This window comes from Triticum aestivum, chromosome 3A (genome assembly GCF_018294505.1).
Source record: "Triticum aestivum cultivar Chinese Spring chromosome 3A, IWGSC CS RefSeq v2.1, whole genome shotgun sequence".
Classification (NCBI taxonomy): Eukaryota; Viridiplantae; Streptophyta; class Magnoliopsida; order Poales; family Poaceae; genus Triticum; species Triticum aestivum.
In genome coordinates this window covers 598,253,223-598,273,986 of record NC_057800.1, presented here as the reverse complement: position 1 = coordinate 598,273,986, position 20,764 = coordinate 598,253,223, and the positions used below count along the sequence as shown (strand labels likewise).

General features: G+C 47.7%; 2 non-coding genes across 2 annotated transcripts; both read right to left on the bottom strand.

Moving 5' to 3' along the window:
* Nucleotides 1-13,731: 13,731 nt before the first annotated feature.
* TRNAG-UCC (transfer RNA glycine (anticodon UCC)) lies at nt 13,732-13,803 on the bottom strand. Its single transcript has one exon. It is a non-coding gene; the product is annotated as a tRNA-Gly (tRNA).
* Nucleotides 13,804-15,327: 1,524 nt separating this feature from the next.
* On the bottom strand, nt 15,328-15,399 carry TRNAG-UCC (transfer RNA glycine (anticodon UCC)). Its single transcript has one exon. It is a non-coding gene; the product is annotated as a tRNA-Gly (tRNA).
* Between the last annotated feature and the right edge of the window lie 5,365 nt (nt 15,400-20,764).

Here is a 20,764-nt window from a genome sequence, read left to right as displayed (position 1 = left end):
CATGGTTGACTCAGGTCTCTCGTCATGCACAGACAGAACTGCGTGTGTTGTCTGCGGCGCCAACGCGTCGTCAGTGTCCCAAGTCCATCGCCGCCTTATGAAATGGCGAGGCATCCGTGTCACAGCGTTCATGTCCATTACTTTAGTATGTGACAGCACACAATGCCGTCCCGTTCGAACTTGCAGCATTGGCAGTAGTACTCGCCTTCGCCTATCGAGGCTTTGACGAAGTAGTTCCTTCCTTTGTCCGGGTCTTCGGGTTCTGAATCTGACATGCCCAAAATAGAACACACCTTGAACGTATGTTCGTCCACCTGGAAAGCCGTGAACATGCTGGCACGCTTTATTTCTTCCTGGAATCTGCAAGTTTTGTGTGTTTTCAGTTAAACTATCGTGCGCTCTTTTCTTGTACCACCTTATGTTGTCATGGAAATAGAAATACATTTTGTTTGAAGATGGCACACATAGTTCATTGAACATGGAAAATATAGTACGTTGAACATGGCAAATGCAGTACACTAGACATGGCAAATGCAGTACACTAGACATGGCAACTGTAATACACTAGACATGACAACTGTAGTACATTTTCAACTGGACATTGTCATTTTTCCACACCAACATTCCCCAATGGAAGCACATTGCATAAAACATGGCAACTGCCCTTTTATTTAAACATGGCATCTACAGTTGAGTAAACATGTCAATTGCATTTCAACAAACATGGCAGATGCATTTTATTAAACATGGCAACTGCATTTTTGCATATGTGTCGCCAATATAACATTTTTTCCAGTTGACATTGGCATTTGCATGCCAACATGACCCAATGGAAGCACAGTGCATTAAACATGGCAACTGAACTTCATTCAACAAGGAAAATGCACCCGAGCAAGCATGGCAAAACAGAATTTCCATTGAACATGGCATCATGCAACTGAGTAAGCATGGCAAACAGTATTTCATTAAACATGGCAACTGCACATCATGGCAACTGCATTGCACTCTATAAGGCACCTACTGACTTGGTGCTTTTTCTGCAAATAAGACTGTAACGCAACTTGACTTACTTGTTAAAGATCTTGTTGGTGTATATCTTGCTCATTTGCCTCTCTATCAGTAAATACGTTAGCAATTTTGGCTGCTTTAGTGCCGTGGTCGCTTCTTGCTGTAGCTCAGATCCCAGAATTTTTTGTTGCAAAGCTGTGTACTGCTTGGCAAATTGTAGCAATGAGTTGCCAGGGCTGACGTACCGCTTCAAAACAGCATTGAACCCCTCGCTGCGTTGCGTAGTCTGCAGAAAGGGGAAGAAGCACTGCATGAAGTAGGCCAGCACCCAGTACATTCTCTTCTCCCACAGGCTAACAAGAGTCTTGTTGTCTTGAACTTGATGTGTTTCAGTCATGGCCATCCAGCTCCTTTCAAACTCCTCCACCGTCAAGCTGTGGTCCACGCACAGCTCGAATGCCTTGTGCAGTTCTGGACGGTCAGCAAAGAACGGTCCTAGCGTCTCCTCAGCCTTCTTTATAATGTGCCACCTGCAGTGCCTGTGCACTGCCAACGGAAAGACCTCCTCTATGCCTGCACGCATGCTGAAATCTTGGTCTGTTATTATGTTCATCGGAGCAAGTCCATCCATGCACTCCAAGAAGGTCTTGAACAGCCAAATGTACCCATCCGTGTCTTCGTTCCGGATGAGCCCGCAGCCGAACTGCAACGACTGATTGTGGTTATTTATTCCTATGAACGGAGCGTATGGCATCTTGTACATATTGGTGAGGTACGTCGCGTCGAATGAAATGCAATCTTGGAAATGTTTGTAGGCTCTCCTTGCAGCACCATCCATCCAATACATGTTCCTGACACGGTCCTCATCGTCCAACCTTATCATGTAGAAGAAATCTGGATCTTCCTTCGCTTTTTCATCGAAGTAGGCCATTGTGGCCTCTATGTCTGCCAACTTGCTCTCTCTACGGTACTTGGTCTGTAGGTTTGTGACGTCAGCTGGTATGTACGGCATGCTACTTAGAGTCCCCTTTTTGCTGTGGATGAGAGATAGTATCTGTACCATTCTTGATGGACCGACGTTACAATCATGTAGCAGCTTTACGAATTGCCTTTCGACGGGGGTGAACCCTCTGTGGGCGGTCAGAAATTTTACCAGGTCGAACTTCTTTATGAGTTGGTGGTTGTGCTCGTCAAAATATTCATTTACCACCCACTGTGCTCCATCTACGTTTAGCTTACACCGGACAGGGCACTCAGTCTTGAGAATAATACCTTTCTTTCGTTCCGGAATGACAGGTGCAACACCTTTCCCCTTCTTGTTCCTCCGTGCCTTGTGGCACCTCATCTCACCTCTGATGTACTCGTTAGTTTTCTTAATTTTCTATGGTACTCGGTGTTGACCGCAAATCCATGGAACTTTGCATATGTCTGGTAGTATTCCTTTGCTTGTTCGAACAATTCAAATCTCTACCCAATGTACGGTGGCTGAGGTACCACGATCTCTGATTGCCCACCATCTTCATCCCCTTGTGCGTCGTCGTCAGTTTCATCATTCACTTCAGTATCGGCGGCAGTTCCATCTACTTGAGTGTTGCTAGTGCTTGTGTTCAAAGGGGTGCTTGTCGGCATTGCTGGAATGATTGCCATTCCCGACTCTGACTCGAAATTGTTTGCGGCATGATTGTCTGCTGGCTGGTGGAACGCGTCTTCCGTGCGCTCAGAGCTCCCCGCCGTAGATGTCCCCGCGCCGCTGTTTAGTATAGTTGTAGGCCCTGTAATAGAAAAAACAGGTACGAGAGTAAGATTTTTATTTGGATAACATGTGTATCGCAATGGATCACACCATCTTCGAGTGATTTGGCATGACATCATTTCAAACAGCAAGTCGTGAGTCTGCGCGTGGACATGTATGGCAGCTGTAGCTGTCCAGTCATGGCAGCTACTATTCAACAAACATGGCAACTATTTGTTTTGCCTACAAATAACTACAAATAACAAATGTAGCGCTGTTTTTTGTGGTTCAGTTTTTTTCCTTGCCTTGTTGTGCTACATTTGACCATCTTGTGTGGTCTGTGACACCATAATGACGTGCTCCACCTGCAATTTGTGAAGTTTGCCACAAGACGTTTGCCGGGTTACCACCAGCGTAATAACCTGTAAGCATAGTAGTGGTTGGTCAATTCATGGCAAATGTAGTTTTGTGCTAGCACGGCAACTGCAGTTGCACCTGATGTGGCAACTGCAGTTTTACTGGCATGGCAACTGTAGTTGCATCGGTATGGCAACCACAGTTGTTCCTTCATGGCAACTGCAGTTGCCATGGCATGGCAAATGTAGTTGCACTAGCATGGCAACTGCAGTTGTTCCTCCATGGAAACTACAGGTGTCCAGGGATGGCAACAACAGTTGTCCAGGGATGAGAAGTGTAGTTTTTAATTCATGGCAACTGTAGATGTCCAGTCATGGCAATTGTAGTTGTCAACTATGCTCCTTCTGCTAATTGAGCATCCGCAACTTCACTTTTTTTATGGACTCACATGTGTATGACGTCGATGGCAGGTACATGGGTGCTGCCTGATGCCATGTGCTGCATGAAGGCTCTGCATTTTCACCCGTGATAACTCATGAGTCCTTTTGCCAGTTTTTTTGCATGTTCATTTTTCATGTCCACAACAGTATGTGCTCTTTTTTCATTTTGCATTACCTTGATTAGCCATACTAGCTAGTTGAAGTTGGCTGCCCGTACATTTGCCAGTGTTAGCGCCTTGTGACTGAACTTGCCACGGGGCCCCCCTATGAGTGTTTTGGTCATAAGAACCTGCGAAAAAATGACAGTGTATGACATAAGTAGAATGTCATCTTCATCGTTGCGAAGATGGCAACTGTTCTCTTCTTTTGTTATCACGCATCATACCTACGCCTGCATACTGTTCTAGTAGTGGCAGCGACGGCCCTGCAGAGATGAGTTGACTGTACTCTGATGCATTCCAAGGGGGCGTTTCTGGCCTTTGAGAACCCCAAGCATCAGCGCCATCTTCGTGATTCATTCTTTCCGTGTCTCGCTTCTTTCCGATGTGTTCTCAATCACTGGATGAACAAGAAGGCATCAACAATCCACAAGAATTGTATTCTTCTGCTGCTTGCACATAGAAGATAGGGATGGCAAGCAACAGGTCAAAATAGGTGGCAGCTACTGACAACGAAAGGTGGCAACTGTCGTTATACACAAGTGGCAATTAATTTTTCCCACCCCCTTCATTCCAAAAATTGTCTTTCCTGTCCTTTTATAGGGATTCCTACTCACCCATTTCATACTCAACTACTTGCGTCAATTAAACTATGAACTTAAGTTAATGTCAAATGTAGTACATGGCAGATCTGGTGTATTCTGCCTGGCAATTGCGAATATACACTGAACCATGCAGTGTTCTACCCCTATAGCATGGACCCAGTACAAGATCGGGAGATTTTCAGCCTTAAGGATGAGAAGGATGAGATCGGGAGATTTCACCTGGTTTTAGATAATCGTCTCTGAAGGGCTGTGTTGGAGTGCGGGGCTGGGGGTAGGGAGGGTTGGGGTGTGGTTTGCGGTGGAAGCGCCCTACGGATCTGCCCTGGTTGCCATGGCAACCAGAGATGGCCGGCGACGGAGGTCGGGGTTCGAGAGGTGGGGGACGATGGCGGCAGACGAGAGAGGGGATGGATCGGAGGCCGGGAACGGCTGGGTCGTGCGGGCAGCGGGTCGTCTTGCCCGGACGAGACAGTGCGGGCGGGGTTGCCACACACCGGACGTGCGGGCCGTGCTTTTGTGCGCGCGGACGTGGTCGTGCGGGCCGGTTCCCGTCCATGCCACACGAGGCGTGCGGGCGGGTTCCCGTCCATGCCACACGTGTGACAGTTATTCAGACCCTTAATTACCACGCGGGAGAGAGGGAGGAGACCCCATCCGACGCGACGCGGTGCCGGAGGCCGGAGTATTATTCGGTAGTAAAAGATGCCTAAGTTTTTTTTTGAACACAGTACAGACGCAAGCGCTCATATAAACGCGCATACACTCACCCCTATGAACGCACACACGCACACCCTACCCCTATGAGCACCTCCGAGAGACTGAGCCGGCATATCATCTTGAGATTTTACGAAGTCACCGTAGGCGCCTCGTAGTCGACGGGAACGTCTCCTCCCTCTGAAAGCGTATCGCCGAAATTCCTGAAATAAATCCAGGATAAATGCGAGCACCAGGATTTGAACCTTGTTAGGTTAGGAATACCACTGTTCACCTAACCATCTCAACTAAAGGTTGGTTCGCTAAAAGATGCCTAAGTTGACTCGATCTCGCTTTGCAAAACCCTAAACCGGCGGCGGCATGTGACGCGCTGTTGTCGAGCCGGCCAGCTATAGCAGGACGGGTGGCTGGCTGCCCTGTGCTGTGCGGATCGACAACAGTCCATCGGATGGTAGCTTGCTTCAGTTTCTCTACCACCGGTGCCGGTATATCATGTGGTGGCATGGCGCTACTGCCATGATGTTCTTTTCTTCTTTCTTTTTTATTATTATTATTAGATGTTCTTTTCTTCTGGGGAACGTGACAAGATGGCAAAATGCATGATGTATGGTCTCTCTCACCGAACTTTGCTGTGTAATCCCTCCGTCCCATGATGTTCTTTTCTTCTTGGGAGTATTCCCTCCGTTCGAAATTACTTGTGTCGAAAATGAATGTATCTAGAATTAAAATACATCTAGATATATCAATTTCTGTGACAAGTAATTCCAAACGGAAGGAGTACATGGAAATGGGACGATGGTGCGTACAGAGAATGGTGTCCCTCCCCTGTCGGCTGTAAATTGCAAATAGTAAGGATGTCCGGCCAGATCATCGCTTCACTCAAGGGAAACCGAAGCTAGCTAGAGTCGCCGTGTTTGAGCCGCCGCCGTTCCCGATTCCTAAGGCGCCAAATAGAGTGCAGTTTTCTTTTTTTTCAGACAACAATTGAGGGTAACTGTTTTTTTGGTGAGTTTTTTTTTGGCAAACAGATTTTAGCACTGTAGTGCTAATCTGTTTTTTCTTTGTTTTTTTTGGCCGCTTCTTCTATGTTTTTGTTTATGTGCGTTTTGGGGCCGGTTTTTGTTCCATTTTTTATTCTTTGATTTTTTATTTCCTCTTTCCTTTTACATTTTACATTTAAAGAACTTTTTTTTTTCAAAATTCGTGATTTTTTTCCAATTTCATAAACTTATTTTCCAAATTCGTGAACTTTTTCAAATGCACGATTTTTGTCAAAACTCATGAATTTTTCAAAAACTTTTTCCAAATTCATCAATATTTTTCAATTTTTTTATTTTTTCTCAAACTAGCAACCTTTTTTCAACTATATGAACTTTTTAAAAGTTTGATGAACCTTTACCAATGTATGATTTTGTTTTTCAAAATCATGAACTTTTCTTCAAATACATGAATTTTTTCAAATTTGTCAATATTTTTCAACTTCATAACATTTTTTCAAATCCACAAACATTTTTTCAATTTCATGATTTTCTTGAAATCTGAGTTTTTTTCTGAAAGGTCGATGGTCAACCAGTCAGCTGTTGACTGATACATCGTTGGCTGGGCGAAGGAAGCACGTGGGAGCAACGACCGAGTGATCCCTGCTTTCCGGGGTGGATGGGCCGGCCCACGCCAGCGAGCACGTGAGCCCCTGTTCACTCTACGGTGCTTAATGTGTTGAGAGCTCCCCCATTCTAGTACAAGGCGATCTTCCCATTTTGGACGGTAATCGAAGGCATGTTTTGCAAACATCCCCATAGATCCACGAGGACAGCCATGAGGACGCCATCATCTCGTCGTCCCAGCATGGGACGATGTCCAAGTCGACGGAGAGAGAGATCTCAGAGTCAGATCTGTTTCCCGACATGCCAAAGAAGGACAGAGATTGTCGAAATAGAGCTCGGGGCAGAGTAGCTAGGGTTTGGTAAGGGATGCGCATGGGGACAAATATATGTGGGGTCTGGTGGGTCAACATGGGCCTGATCCGACGTGATGGACGTGTCCGGGCCTCCTCGTATTCGCCCCAAATTTGGGCTAGATATGAGAGGCGCCGCTCGATGTAGACGTACACGGCCGGTTGGAGGCGCCTGGCTGGGTCACTTTTGTGACCATTCACTAACCGGGTCATTCGCCCGAATGTATAGGGAGCGTTTGAGGAGTCCGGTTGTAGGTGCTCTAAGTTTTTGTATAAGAGAAGAGAAGTCCTTAGTTTCTCTCGTAAAGGCTGCTTTGAAACAGTCCATGGTCAGTTTAAGGGGCTCCTTGGGGTCTAAAATTAATCACTTGATGAGAAGTACATTGGATGTAACGCCCTCGATGCGGTTATATCTCCCACGTGTCGAAGCACGACTTAGAGGTATAACCGCATTGAAAGCAATGTCGCAAGTGAGGTAATCTTCACACAACCCATGTAATACATAAGGGAAAGAGATACATAGTTGGCTTACAATCGCCACTTCACACAAATACATGAATAAAGCATTACATCATCCAGATACAATCAAGGTACGACTACAGAACCAAAATAAAAGAAGACTACCCCAAAAGCTACACAGATCCCCGATCGACCCCAACTGGGCTCCACTACTGATCAATTAGAACGAAACAACATAAATGACAAGATCTTCATCGAGCTCCTCCTTGAGCTTGGTTGCGACATCTGCACGGTTCAACGGCACCTGCAAGCTAGTTTTGGAAGTATATGTGAGTCACGGGGACTCAGTAATCTCACACCCTCGCGATCAAGACTATTTAAGCTTATGGGTAAGGTAAAGGTATGAGGTGGAGCCTGCAGCGAGCGACTAGCATATAAGGTGGCTAACATACGCAAATGAGAGCGAGAAGAGAAGGCAAAAGCACGGTCGAACAACTATGATCAATAAGTGATCCTAGAACAACCTACATCAATCATAACTCCAACACCGTGTTCACTTCCTGGACTCCGCCGGAAAGAGACCATCACGGTTACACACGTGGTTGATGTATTTTAATTAAGGTCAACTTCAGGTTTTCTACAACTGGACATTAACAAATTTCCATCTGCCCATAACCGCGGGCACGGCTTTCGGAAGTTCATAACCCTGCAGGGGTGTCCCAACTTAGCCCATCACAAGCTCTCACGGTCAACGAAGGATATTCCTTCTAGCGGGAAGACCCGATCAGACTCGGAATCCCGGTTACAAGACATCCTCGACAATAGTAAAACAAGTCCAGCAAGACCGCCCGATGCACCGACATCCTGAAAGGAGCTGCACATATCTCGTTCTCAGGGCAACACCGGATGAGACATCCTACGAGTAAAACCAGCCCTCAAGTTTCCCCGAGGTGGCCCCGCAGTCTACTTAGTTCGGACCAACACTTCGACAAGCACTGACCCGGGGGGGTTAAAAAAAGATGACCCTTGGGCTGGCCTAACCCAAGGGAAAAACAGGCTAGGTGGCGAATGGTAAAACCAAGGTTGTGCCTTGCTGGAGGAGTTTTATTCAAAGCGAACTGTCAAGGGGTTCCCATTATAACCCAACCGCGTAAGAAACGCAAAATCCGGGAACATAACACCGATATGACGGAAACTAGGGCGGCAATAGTGGAACAAAACACCAGGCATAAGGCCGAGCCTTCCACCCTTTACCAAGTATATAGATGCATTAATTAAATAAGAGATATTGTGATATCCCAACAAGTAAACATGTTCCAACAAGGAGCAACATCTCCATGTCCCAATGAGGAACAAATTTCAATCTTCACCTGCAACTAACAACGCTATAAGAGGGGCTGAGCAAAGCGGTAACATGGCCAAACAACGGTTTGCTAGGACAAGGTGGGTTAGGGATTTGGTTCAACAATATGGGAGGCATGATAAGCAAGTGGTAGGTATCGCAGCATAGGCATAGCAAAAGAGCGAGCTACTAGCAAGCAAAGATAGAAGTGATTTTGAGGGTATGGTCATCTTGCCTAAAATCCCGCAAGGAAGAAGAATGAGTCCATGAAGAAGACAAACGAACGTAGATGAACGGATCCTCACAACACGACGTTATCGGAACCAACCCGAAGAGCAACACCAGAAAGAAGCAAACAATCATGGTAAACAACCATCACATAATCATGTCATGATGCACAATCAAGTATGATGCATGTCCGGTTTAATGAAGCATGTCATGGCAAAATGCACAAACAATCCTACAAATTAAGTGGAGCTCAACATGCAACTCCGTTGCATATTGACGAAACACCACATTCAAGTTATTTAGTTCGATCTCATTTATGTACCCAACAATATTAAATGTTGTTAAACATGGCAAGAGGGTGAAGCAAAGTAAAACTACCTATCTAGTCAAGTTTAAATGAGGTCGGAAGCAACGAACAACAATTCCGGTAAATCCCCATATGCATATATTAGGTTTGGTACTGTTCTGCCCTAAACCATATTTTAGAGTGATTAAACATGCAAAGTGAGTACACCATGTTAAACTAGGCATTTTCCTACCCCATTTACATATAAAGTTTATTAGAAACCGAGCTACGGTTATTTAGTTATGAAAGAAAACATTTTAGCATGGCATAGGGGCAAATTAAAGCAAACAACAATTTAGACATTTTAAACATGATTGAAAATGGCATATTATTAATCTACACAAAATTCTAAGCAAGTTTCATATTAAGTTTGTTTTAATCCGATGCATGGTTGTTGAGTTATAAAATGCATGGAGTTTAGGGGCCATCCTGCAAAACTGGCACTCGTTGGAAAAATTAGACAAATACACAGCCAGGAAAAAAATGCACCGGGCTGAATCTGCTGCATCGCTGGGCCGAACAGAAGGGTTGTGGGGAGCTCACCCATGGGCCAAGCCCAGCTGGAGAGGAGGAGGCCCAATCGGCATAGATCTGGGCCTTGTGCGTGCTTGCGGCCCAGGAGACTGGAGAGGAGGCCGGCCCACGCGCAACCGACGACGCGGAGGCGACCTCCTTCACGCGTCTGGCCACGCCAGGAAGCAGGACGACAGCGGATGGCTCTCCGGCGACGGCGAGGGCCGAAGACGGCAGGAAGGCTGGGGAACGGACGGATCTGGACGGAAACTTGCCAGATCCGACGAATCCGAGCGACGTCAGAAACTGAGCGGCGACAAGGAGGTCCGGGCAGCGGCGCCATCCATGGCCATAGAGAGAGAGAGAGAGCTGTAAGATAAAGAGGAAGGGAAACGGAGGAAGGGAGGAGAGGGCGACCGGGACGCGACCTGGGCGACGTCGCGGAGCAGGGGTCGCCGGCGATGACTCCGGCGTCTTGCCGGCCAGTGGCGGGGCTGGACGGGGAGAGGACCTCCTGCGTGAGGCTCGGGAACCAGAGCGCGGGGCTCTCGGAAGCGGCGGCGGGATCCGGGCTTCGATGGGCTCGGCGGGCCCCACGTGGGCCTGGCAGGGCCGCGGGAGGTGGGAGGAGGCCAGGGGCAACGTGGCATCGTCCCGTTGGCTGCGGGTGACCACGCGGTGGCGGCTGGCCACTAGGAGCACGCCATGTGGCGCCGGCGAGGTGGCGGTGCGGGAAGAGACCAAGGGCGGCGGCGACAAGTGGAGGCCAGGGAGGGGTTCGGCGCTGAAATTGAGGGGAGGTGGCTAGAGGTAGGTGGAGGGCTAGGGATGCCAAAAATGGCATGGAGGGGGTCTATATAAGGCAAGGGGGCTAGGGTTAGGGGGTTTGAGGCCGTTTCGGAGCCGTTCGATCTCGATCAGACGACCCGGAGCGGAGGGGGGTTAGATAGATGGGCTAGTGGGTTGTGCTAGATAGAGATAGGCTGAGAAGAGAGGAGAGAGAGGCCCGGCAACAGTTTTTGGAGACCGAAAACGTCCAAGGTTAGACCGGCTATACTGCCGCTATAGTTTAACGGCTGGCTATCAAACGAACTCCGAATGCGATGAAACTTGACAGGCGGTCTATCTACACTACAATAAGACCACGCGCCAACTTTCATCCCATTCCGAGAACATTATCCGGCCACTTATAAAAATAATATCTTGGAGGTGCCGCGGGCGCGTGCAAGTGTGTCTGGGCTCAGAACGGACAACGGAAGGAACGAGGAGACCAGGACGGATGCAAGTTTTGAAAACATGATGATGCAATGCACATGATGACATGATATGAAATGCATGACACGCAAGCAAAGACAAGGAAACAACAGCGAATAACTGGAGGACACCTGGCACATCGGTCTCGGGGCGTCACATTGGATTACCTTCTTTTGCCGATCGCATTAAAAATGGTGTGCTCAAGTACCTAAAGGACATATTTTGGGCAAGAGTAAGAGGGAGGGTGAAAAAGGCCCTATCTTGCGGAGGAAAAGAAATCTTGATCAAGTTTGTTGCTCAGGCTAACCCCACATATTCCATGGCTTGTTTCTAGTTGACTCGGGGACTCTGTAAGCATATTAACTCCCTACTACGAAAATTTTAGAAGGGCGGTAAGGACGATGAGCGCAAAACTACAAAGGTATCTTGGGAGGTGATGACCATGCCAAAGCGTTATGGTGATCTTGGCTTTCAGGATATCATACGCTTCGATCTTGCACCATTGGCGCGTCAGGATTAGAGAATGGCAATCAACCTGGAGACTCTAAGTTGTACTTAAGGCGGTCTACTTCCTAGAAGGATTAATTTTGTCAACCTCCATTGGATCGAGGCTATTGGCCTTGTGGAGATCCATCTGCGAGGGAAGGGACGTGGTCTGCCTTGGGATCATCAGGCTATTGGAGATGGGAGAAAAACCAAGTTCTTTGATAGCTGGATCCCGCGGAATCATAAACTGAAGCCAATTAGTGCAAATGCATCAGCACCGCGGAGTACGTGAGTAAAGTGATTAACCATGTTGCATGTGCATGAAATAAAGAGGAGGTCAGCAAGCATTTCACCCCGGTTGATGTAGACATGGTCTTTAACATTTCGTTGAGCTCCATATCGCCGAAAGACTCCTAGGCCTGGCGCTACGGAGCTTCAGGGCGGTTCTCTGTTCCCTCTGCCTATCGCCTGCTTGTTGATACCAATCGACAATAGGAAGGTTGCCTTGAACACTGGCCAAACTCGTCTGATCTTGACGACACTCGCAGAAAGTAGGCGGGTCTTTGGGGAATCAAGGTTCTGTCCAAGATGAAAATTTTGGCGTGGCGGCTAGCTCAGGTGTCACTTCTAACGGGAGATGTCAAATTATCCAGAAGTATGGCACAGTAGGCCACGTGTACATTATGCAAATATGTGGTTGAGATTCATGGCGCCACTCTCTCACTAAGTGCAACATGGCGAAAGTGTATGGGTGCTGTTGGACGATGCCATTGTGGAGTTTGTGTAAGCGAGGAACCAGGAGGATCCCAAGCTTTGGTTGTTTAATTTTATTGACATTGCATCTAATGCGGAGGTGGTCAAGGTCCTCGTCACATTCTGATCTATATGGCGGGATTGTAGGAAGGCAATCCACGAGAAACAATTCCAGAGCCCACTATTGACTCTCTCCTTTATTCAATGATTTCTTGCAAACTTGGATATGCTACCAGCAAAGAAATCCTGCCAGCATGGGCTGTCTCGACAACCGGCCAGATGGGGATGGCAGGCACTGGTAGGGAATGCTACGATCTACGTTGATGGAGGAGTAGATAGAGGAGGAAGAAAAGGCGTCGTTAGTGTGACCTGCCGAGATGTTGGTGGTAAGTACCTCAGAGCTTCATCAATAGTTTTGATGGACTTACTCACTCGGCGACCCTAGAAGCAATTGCATGCAGCGAGGCAAATGTCACTTGCCCTTGATCTCAACCTAACAAAGCTACAAATTACTGCAATTGCCTTCAAGTGGTTTGCAATATCAGAGAAGAGAACCCAGATAGCTATGATGTGATCACCAGGGAGATTCTAGCGAAGAAGTGATCTTCCAAGAAGTGTCTATTAGTCACCAGTATCAAGAATGCAATATGTTAAGGCCGCTACTTCTCCTGATAGTGGGCACCATGTTTGGCTTGCCTCCCACGACCTATAGCTATCGTCATAAACATCGTTTAAATAAAAGCCATATGGTTGATCTAAAAAAAGGGAGGGAAATGCCTCCTTGCACCTGCAATTCAAATCAAGCCACAGTCCACAAGGAACCTCATGATCTAAGTGCCATAAAGTATTCAGCCATATTTCCATGAAAGGATGCTTTGCATTATGACAATATGTAGAGTGGTGAATGAAGTGGCCTTTCTTATGCAATACTCGGTGTCGTCTAGAAGAAGAAGAAGAAGAAAATATTGTACAGTGGTTTATCTTTTAGTGCTATCTGTAAGCATTAATGCATCCATGCTTTTAACTTGATGAAGTGATTAAAAATGAACTAAAAAGTGTAACCTACCATGCACTATGGAAGAAACACTGTGTTAGATTGTACTGTCCCCTGTATGTGCAGCACAAATGATTTTGGCAGAAATATAGCGTGCAGTGGTACAAGCTGACTCGTTGGATAGGTGAACTTGGGTTCAAAACAAGATCTCAGCATGAGAATTGTAATTAAAGCTTGAACTAGTGACAAGCAAATGTCTTCATCTTATCTAAACAAATCTGAATTTTTTGGACTAATGGAAAGTTGAAGTCCTACATGAGGCTATAAGAGAGAAAGTCACATTTTTTAGTCTAATTAAAGATTACGGCAAAAAGGTTTGTTAAAAAAATGCGTCTGCCGGGAGTCGAACCCGGGTCTATTGCTTGGAAGGCAATTATCCTAACCGTTGGACTACAGACGCGTTGATTGATGAAATAAAATGCGCCTCCATATAGTATCGTTTCTCGAGAAATGTGTAAAGATTCCATTAGCCAACGTCCAGTGCAATGGCCATCAAGGCATTTGATCTGATCCTGCAAGCATGAAATAGAATTGAATTTCTGAGGAAACCTTTTGCATTCTATCTGCACAAAGTATTTTGAGCAACATGCAAACGCTCTTTTCTACTCCTAGCAAGATGTCTAAGAGCATCTACATCCGTACTTAACAAATCCGACCTCTCAAACGCATGCGGACGTACGTACTACGTCGATCACCGACCTACTCGTCGTCGGAGATGTCGACGATCTCCGTGCCCGGCTCCGGCAGCATGGGCGGCAGCTGCATCTTCGGCTCCTTCAGTTGCTTTGCTCCGGCCTCCTCCACCTCTATCTCCGCGTCGAATTCGGAGAATAGCGTGTCGGATGCCGCCTCCTCCTAGCGAAGGAATGCCCGGTTGGCCTCCACATAGGCCTCATCCTAGATCGACTCCAGGATGGCCTGCTGCTCCCCCATCTCCTCCGACTGGGCGACGGCGAACTCCGCCTCCACCTGCTTCATATTGAAGCCCGACGGCTCCGACTCCTGCTGCTCTACCTCCTCCACCTCCATCGAAGCCATCTCCTCCTCCTCCTCTTCCCCCGGCTGCTCCTTCTCCACCTCCGACTCCGGCGAGTCCGAAGGCAACCCGACAGTGATGCGGACGGCGCACGTGGTTTGCCTCGCCTGGATCTCGTAGCGGCGCTCTGGCGTCAGCATTGCATAGTAGGTGATTTTGCTCCGAACCATGGCGGAGCGCCGGAGCATGGGAGGAGCGTCAGACCATGGCAGAGCGCCGAAGCGGGAGAGGGAGGAGGTGGATGGGCTCGGACTGGCGGCACAGAAAGGGGGAGTTGGATGGGTTATGGTTGCGGGACGCCGACCGACTTAAATAGCCGAATTTGGTCTCGGGCGACGAGCCGAAGCGGCGCCATGCGACGTTCACACCGCGACGACGGACGTCCCCGTACCCGTCCCATATTTGAGCTGGATATGAGGGGTGCCGGTCAGCCCAGGAATTTGAGGCCCGTTTAAGGGGTCCGTATGGGTTAAAAAATCGTGCCCAGTGAGTGACTGGGCGGGCTGCTCGGACGTTTAAGGCCAATTTTGAGTGTCCGGCTGTAGATGCTCTAATGTCACTAATGTTGATGATGATTACGACTTCTAAACCGTGTGCATGTGGTATGTCGCTGTACCAGCTGTAGGTTTTGATATGTTATGAGGATAGATTGACGATGACATCCAGTTTTTTAGACGTGAGAAATGAGAGCACTGTACATTGGGGTGGATTGCTGATGTGAGTGAGGGCTTGGGGTGGATTGTTGTAAGCTGGATCTTGCGTGTGGGTCGTCTAGATACAGAACGGCAGAAGAAAGAATTTGATTCTCCATGCAGAAAAAAATGAACGGCAGAAGAAAGAAATTGACTCTCCATGCAGAAAAAAATGACTCGGGAGGAGTTAAAAAAATGCGTCTGCCGGGAGTCGAACCCGGGTCTATTGCTTGGAAGGCAATTATCCTAACCGTTGGACTACAGACGCGTTGATGTCCAAATTTAAATCTAATCATCTACAAGTTGGTTATTTTGACCTTAATATACCATTAGCCAGTGCAGTGGCCATTGATCTGGTCCCGCACCCGTCAAATAGAGCAGGAGACCTTTTGCACTCTGTCTGCACAAATGTTTTCTGTTCAACCGTGGTGTCTAGCTGAATCGTCGCGTGTGCGTCTGAGTTACAGAACTGCTATATACTGTACACGCATGACTACTCGACGCACGGCGCACAGTAAAGCCGGTGAAGGAAGCAGAGCTGTTTCGTCTGGTAGCGGCACCACTCCTATCCTGGGGCCCGAGCATCTGGCAGTCCGGCCCGGCCTCGGCGCAGCGCGGGCGCGCGTGCCGCCGAGCTGCACGGAGACGCGAGATGCAGTGCAGCCGCGGAAGAAGCGACCAAGCCCCCCGTTTCTGTGCCGATTCGCGCGCGGCAGACGGCGAAGGGGCCGGGAGGGCACATGGGTGGCTAGAGCAATCCAGCGATCCTCTCGTCTCGTCTCGTCTCGTCGCGTGACGGAGGCAGGGCGCGCGCGGAGGCTGGGCGGGGAGATGCCTGCGGTTCACGGGGGGTACTGTGGATTGTAGCGCCTTGCATGGCGTGATCCGCCCGTCGCTTGCCACCCGCTCTGATGGGACGTGCGGTAGCTACCGCTCCTCGGCGCTTTGCTTGCTCGTGCTGGACCTGGATCCATCATTCTCTGCTGGTCCCGTAGATTATCATGCATACATGCATGCGGGATCCGGCCAGCCGGACACGGTGTGCGGTGTGGAGACAATATCGCTGCCATACTTTTCAATCGCCCATGATGTCTTCAACACAGGCATCGTATGAATATCTCATGCGTGAACACCTCGCTGCCATACTTTTCAATCGCCCATGATGTCTTCAACACAGGCATCGTATGTAGGCTCACATGGTCCTCTTGCAACTCCTTATGACGTTGTTCTTCCAAAGCCGTGTAAAATCTAAACCAAAACTCAACCAAAGCATGTTTGTAACCAATAATACGTGAGAAAAAAGAATTGGCACTCTCTGACCTTGAAGTGGTCCGCATAAGCCCTGACAAAGCTATTTCTTTGAAATAAGTTGGTATCCATGATTCTCGAAGGTTGAACCTTTTACTGAACCATTCATCATCTTCCAACCCATAGTCTGACATAATTTCTTTCCATCGTTCCTCAAATTCAATAGGAGTTTCAAAAGACCACACGCACCGACCTAATCGTTCATGGAAATCCTCATCGGTCTTCAAATTAGGGCCAACCTTCTACGGAATCTTATTCATAATATGCGACATGCATAGCCTATGTGCGGCTGCTGGGAAAACTTCCCTTATTGCATTGTCCATGCCACTACATTCGTCGGTTATTATAAACCTAGGTGCAGCCCCTCCCATAGCTTTCAAGAAAGTGCGAAACAACCACTTATAGGAATCTGCCTTCTCATTGTGTAACATTGCAGCACCAAAACAAACACTTGCTGGCACTTAATTAGGAGCAAGTAAATTATATCTCGCCAATTTCTTCAAGACAAAAATCTGGACAGTGACCTCTAGGAAAATAAGGAGTTGCTGGCAAGATGCCACTACCTCGTCCCCTCTCCTATTTCCTTTTTAGATGTGCTGACCTTGGAGGAGACGACCCAATGAGCCATGAGCTAGTCGCCTCCTCTGTTTGCTTTGCAAATCTAGCCCAATCTAGAGAAGAGGAACCCACTAGATGAGCAATTGGGACAAAGGAGAATGCGGCAAAGCAGAAAATATGAAGGGTATAAATCCTCATACCTAGGGACCCAAATCCAATTGGGGATAGTTGGGGATTGAGCACGGTTGGCCGCACAATCGCGAGAGAGGAATCAGTCGCGCCGCTCATTGACCGCCGACCCAGCACGGAACGCTCGGAATAGGCCCGCCACTGTTAGCGGGATAATCACCAGAGAGGAATCACCGGCGCTGCTCGCCGCCCGCCGCTCGCCGTCCAGCTGTTGGGGAACGTAGCAGAAATTCAAAATTTTCTACGCATCACCAAGATCAATCTATGGAGTAATCTAGCAACGAGGGGAAGGAGAGTGCATCTACATACCCTTGTAGATCGCTGAGCGGAAGCGTTCAAGTGAATGGGGTTGATGGAGTCGTACTCGTCGTGATCCAAATCACCGATGATCCTAGTGCCGAACGGACGGCACCTCCGTGTTCAACACACGTACAACCCGGTGACGTCTCCTACGCCTTGATCCAGCAAGGGGAGAAGGAGAGGTTGGGGAAGACTCCATCCAGCAGCAGCACGACGGCGTGGTGGTGGTGGAGGAGCGTGGTACTCCAGCAGGGCTTCGCCAAGCACCGCAAGAGACGAGGAGGGAGAGGGGTAGGGCTGCGCCAAGAAGGAGATTGAATCGTGTCTCTGGCATCCCAAAACCTCAAGTATATATAGGGGGAGGGGAGGGGCTGCGCCCCCACCTAGGTTTCCACCCCTAGGGGTGGCGGCCAGCCCTAGATCCCATCTAGGGGGGCGACCAAGGGGGGAGAGAGGGGGGCGCACCACTAGGTGGGCCTTAGGCCCATCTGAGCCTAGGGTTTGCCCCCTTCCAATCTCCCTTGCGCCTTGGGCCTTGGTGGGGGGGGGGGCGCACCCCTCCCACACTTGGCCCATGCAGCCCTCCGGGGCTGGTGGCCCCACTTGGTGGACCACCGGGACCCTCCCGGTGGTCCCGGTACATTACCGATAAAACCCGAAACTTTTCCGGGACTAAAAGAGGACTTCCCATATATAAATCTTTACCTCCGGACCATTCCGGAACTCCTCGTGACGTCCGGGATCTCATCCGGGACTCCGAACAACATTCGGTAACCACGTATATCTATTCCCTATAACCCTAGCGTCATCGAACCTTAAGTGTGTAGACCCTACGGGTTCGGGAACCATGCAGACATGACCGAGATAACTCTCCGGTCAATAACCAACAGCGGGATCTGGATACCCATGTTGGCTCCCACATGTTGCACGATGATCTCATCGAATGAACCACGATGTCAAGGACTTAATCAATCCCGTATGCAATTCCCTTTGTCTAGCGGTATGATACTTGCCTGAGATTCGATCGTCGGTATCCCGATACCTTGTTCAATCTCGTTACCGGCAAGTCTCTTTACTCGTTCCGTAACACATCATCCCGTGATCAACTCCTTGATCACATTGTGCACATTATGATGATGTCCTACCGAGTGGGCCCAGAGATACCTCTCCGTTTACACGGAGTGACAAATCCCAGTCTCGATTCGTGCCAACCCAACAGACACTTTTGGAGATACCTGTAGTGTACTTTTATAGCCACCCAGTTACGTTGTGACGTTTGGCACACCCAAAGCACTCCTACGGTATCTGGGAGTTGCACAATCTCATGGTCTAAGGAAATGATACTTGACATTAGAAAAGCTTTAGCAAACGAACTACATGATCTTGTGCTAGGCTTAGGATTGGGTCTTGTCCATCACATCATTCTCCTAATGATGTGATCCCGTTATCAACGACATCCAATGTCCATGGTCAGGAAACCGTAACCATCTATTGATCAACGAGCTAGTCAACTAGAGGCTCACTAGGGACATGGTGTTGTCTATGTATCCACACATGTATCTGAGTTTCCTATCAATACAATTCTAGCATGGATAATAAACGAATATCATGAACAAGGAAATATAATAATAACCAATTTATTATTGCCTTTAGGGCATATTTTCAACAGTCTCCCACTTGCACTAGAGTCAATAATCCAGTTCACATCGATATGTGATTAACACTCAAGGTCACATCCCCATGTGACTAACACCCAAAGAGTTATGGGTTTGATCATGTTATGCTTGTGAGAGAGGTTTCAGTCAACGGGTCTGCAACATTCAGATCCGTATGTACTTCGCAAATTTCTATGTCATCTTGTAGATGCAACTACTACGCTACATTTGGAGCCATTTCAAATAACTGTTCTACTTGGAGCTATTCTAAATTGTTGCTCCATTATACGTATCCGGTATCTCTGCTCAGAGCTATCCGGATAGGTGTTAAGCTTGTATCGACGTAACTCTTTACGTCGAACTCTTTATCACCTCCATAACCGAGAAACATATCCTTATTCCTCTAAGGATAATTTTGACCACTATCTGGTGATCTACTCCTACATCACCTTTGTACCCTCTTGCCAGACATGTGGCAAGGCACACATCAGGTGCGGTACTCAGCATGGCATACCGTATAGAGCCTATGACAAAAGCATAGGGGACGACCTTCGTCCTTCCTCTTTCTTCTGCCGTGGTCGAGCTTTAAGTCTTAACTTCATACCTTACAACTCAGGCAAGAACTCCTTCTTTGACCGATCCATCTTGAACACCTTCAAGATCATGTCAAGGTATGTGCTCATTTGAAAGTACCATTAAGCATTTTGATCTATCCTTATAGATCTTGATGCTCAATGTTCAAGTAGCTTAATCCAGGCTTTCCATTGAAAAACACTTTCCAAATAACCCTATATGCTTTCCAGAAATTCTACATCATTCCGATCAACAATATGTCAACAACATATACTCATCAGAAATTCTATAGTGCTCCCACTCTTCTTTGGAAATACAAGTTTCTCATAAACTTTGTATACACCCAAAATCTTTGATCATCTCATCAAAGCATATATTCCAACTCCGAGATGCTTACTCCATTCCTTAGAAGGATTGTTGGAGCTTTGCATACTTGTTAGCATCTTTCAGGATTGACAAAACCTTCCGGTTGTATCACATACAACCTTTCCTCAAGAAAATCATCGAGGAAACAATGTTTTGACATCCTATCTGCAAGATTTCATAAATAATGCAGTAATCGCTAATATAATTCCAACAGACTCTTAGCACCGCTACGAGTGAGAAAGTCTCATCGTAGTCAACTCCTTGAACTTGTCGGAAAACATCTTAACGACAAGTCGAGCTTTATTAATGGTGATACATACCATCATTGTCCGTCTTCCTTTTAAAATCCATATGTACCTAACAGCCTTATGACCATCAAGTAGTTCTTCCAAAGTCTACACTTTGTTTTCATATATGGATCCTCTCTCGGATTATATGGCCTCGAGCCATTTTGGAATCCAGGCCCACCATCGCTTCTCCATAGCTCGTAGGTTCATTGTTGTCTAGCAACATGACTTCCAAGACAGGATTGCGTACCATTCTGAAGTAGTACGCATCCTTGTCATCCCACGAGGTTTGGTAGTGACTTGATCTGAAGTTTCATGATCACTATCATAAGCTTCCACTTCAATTGGTGTAGGTGCCGCAGGAACAACTCCCTGTGCCCTGCCACACACTAGTTGA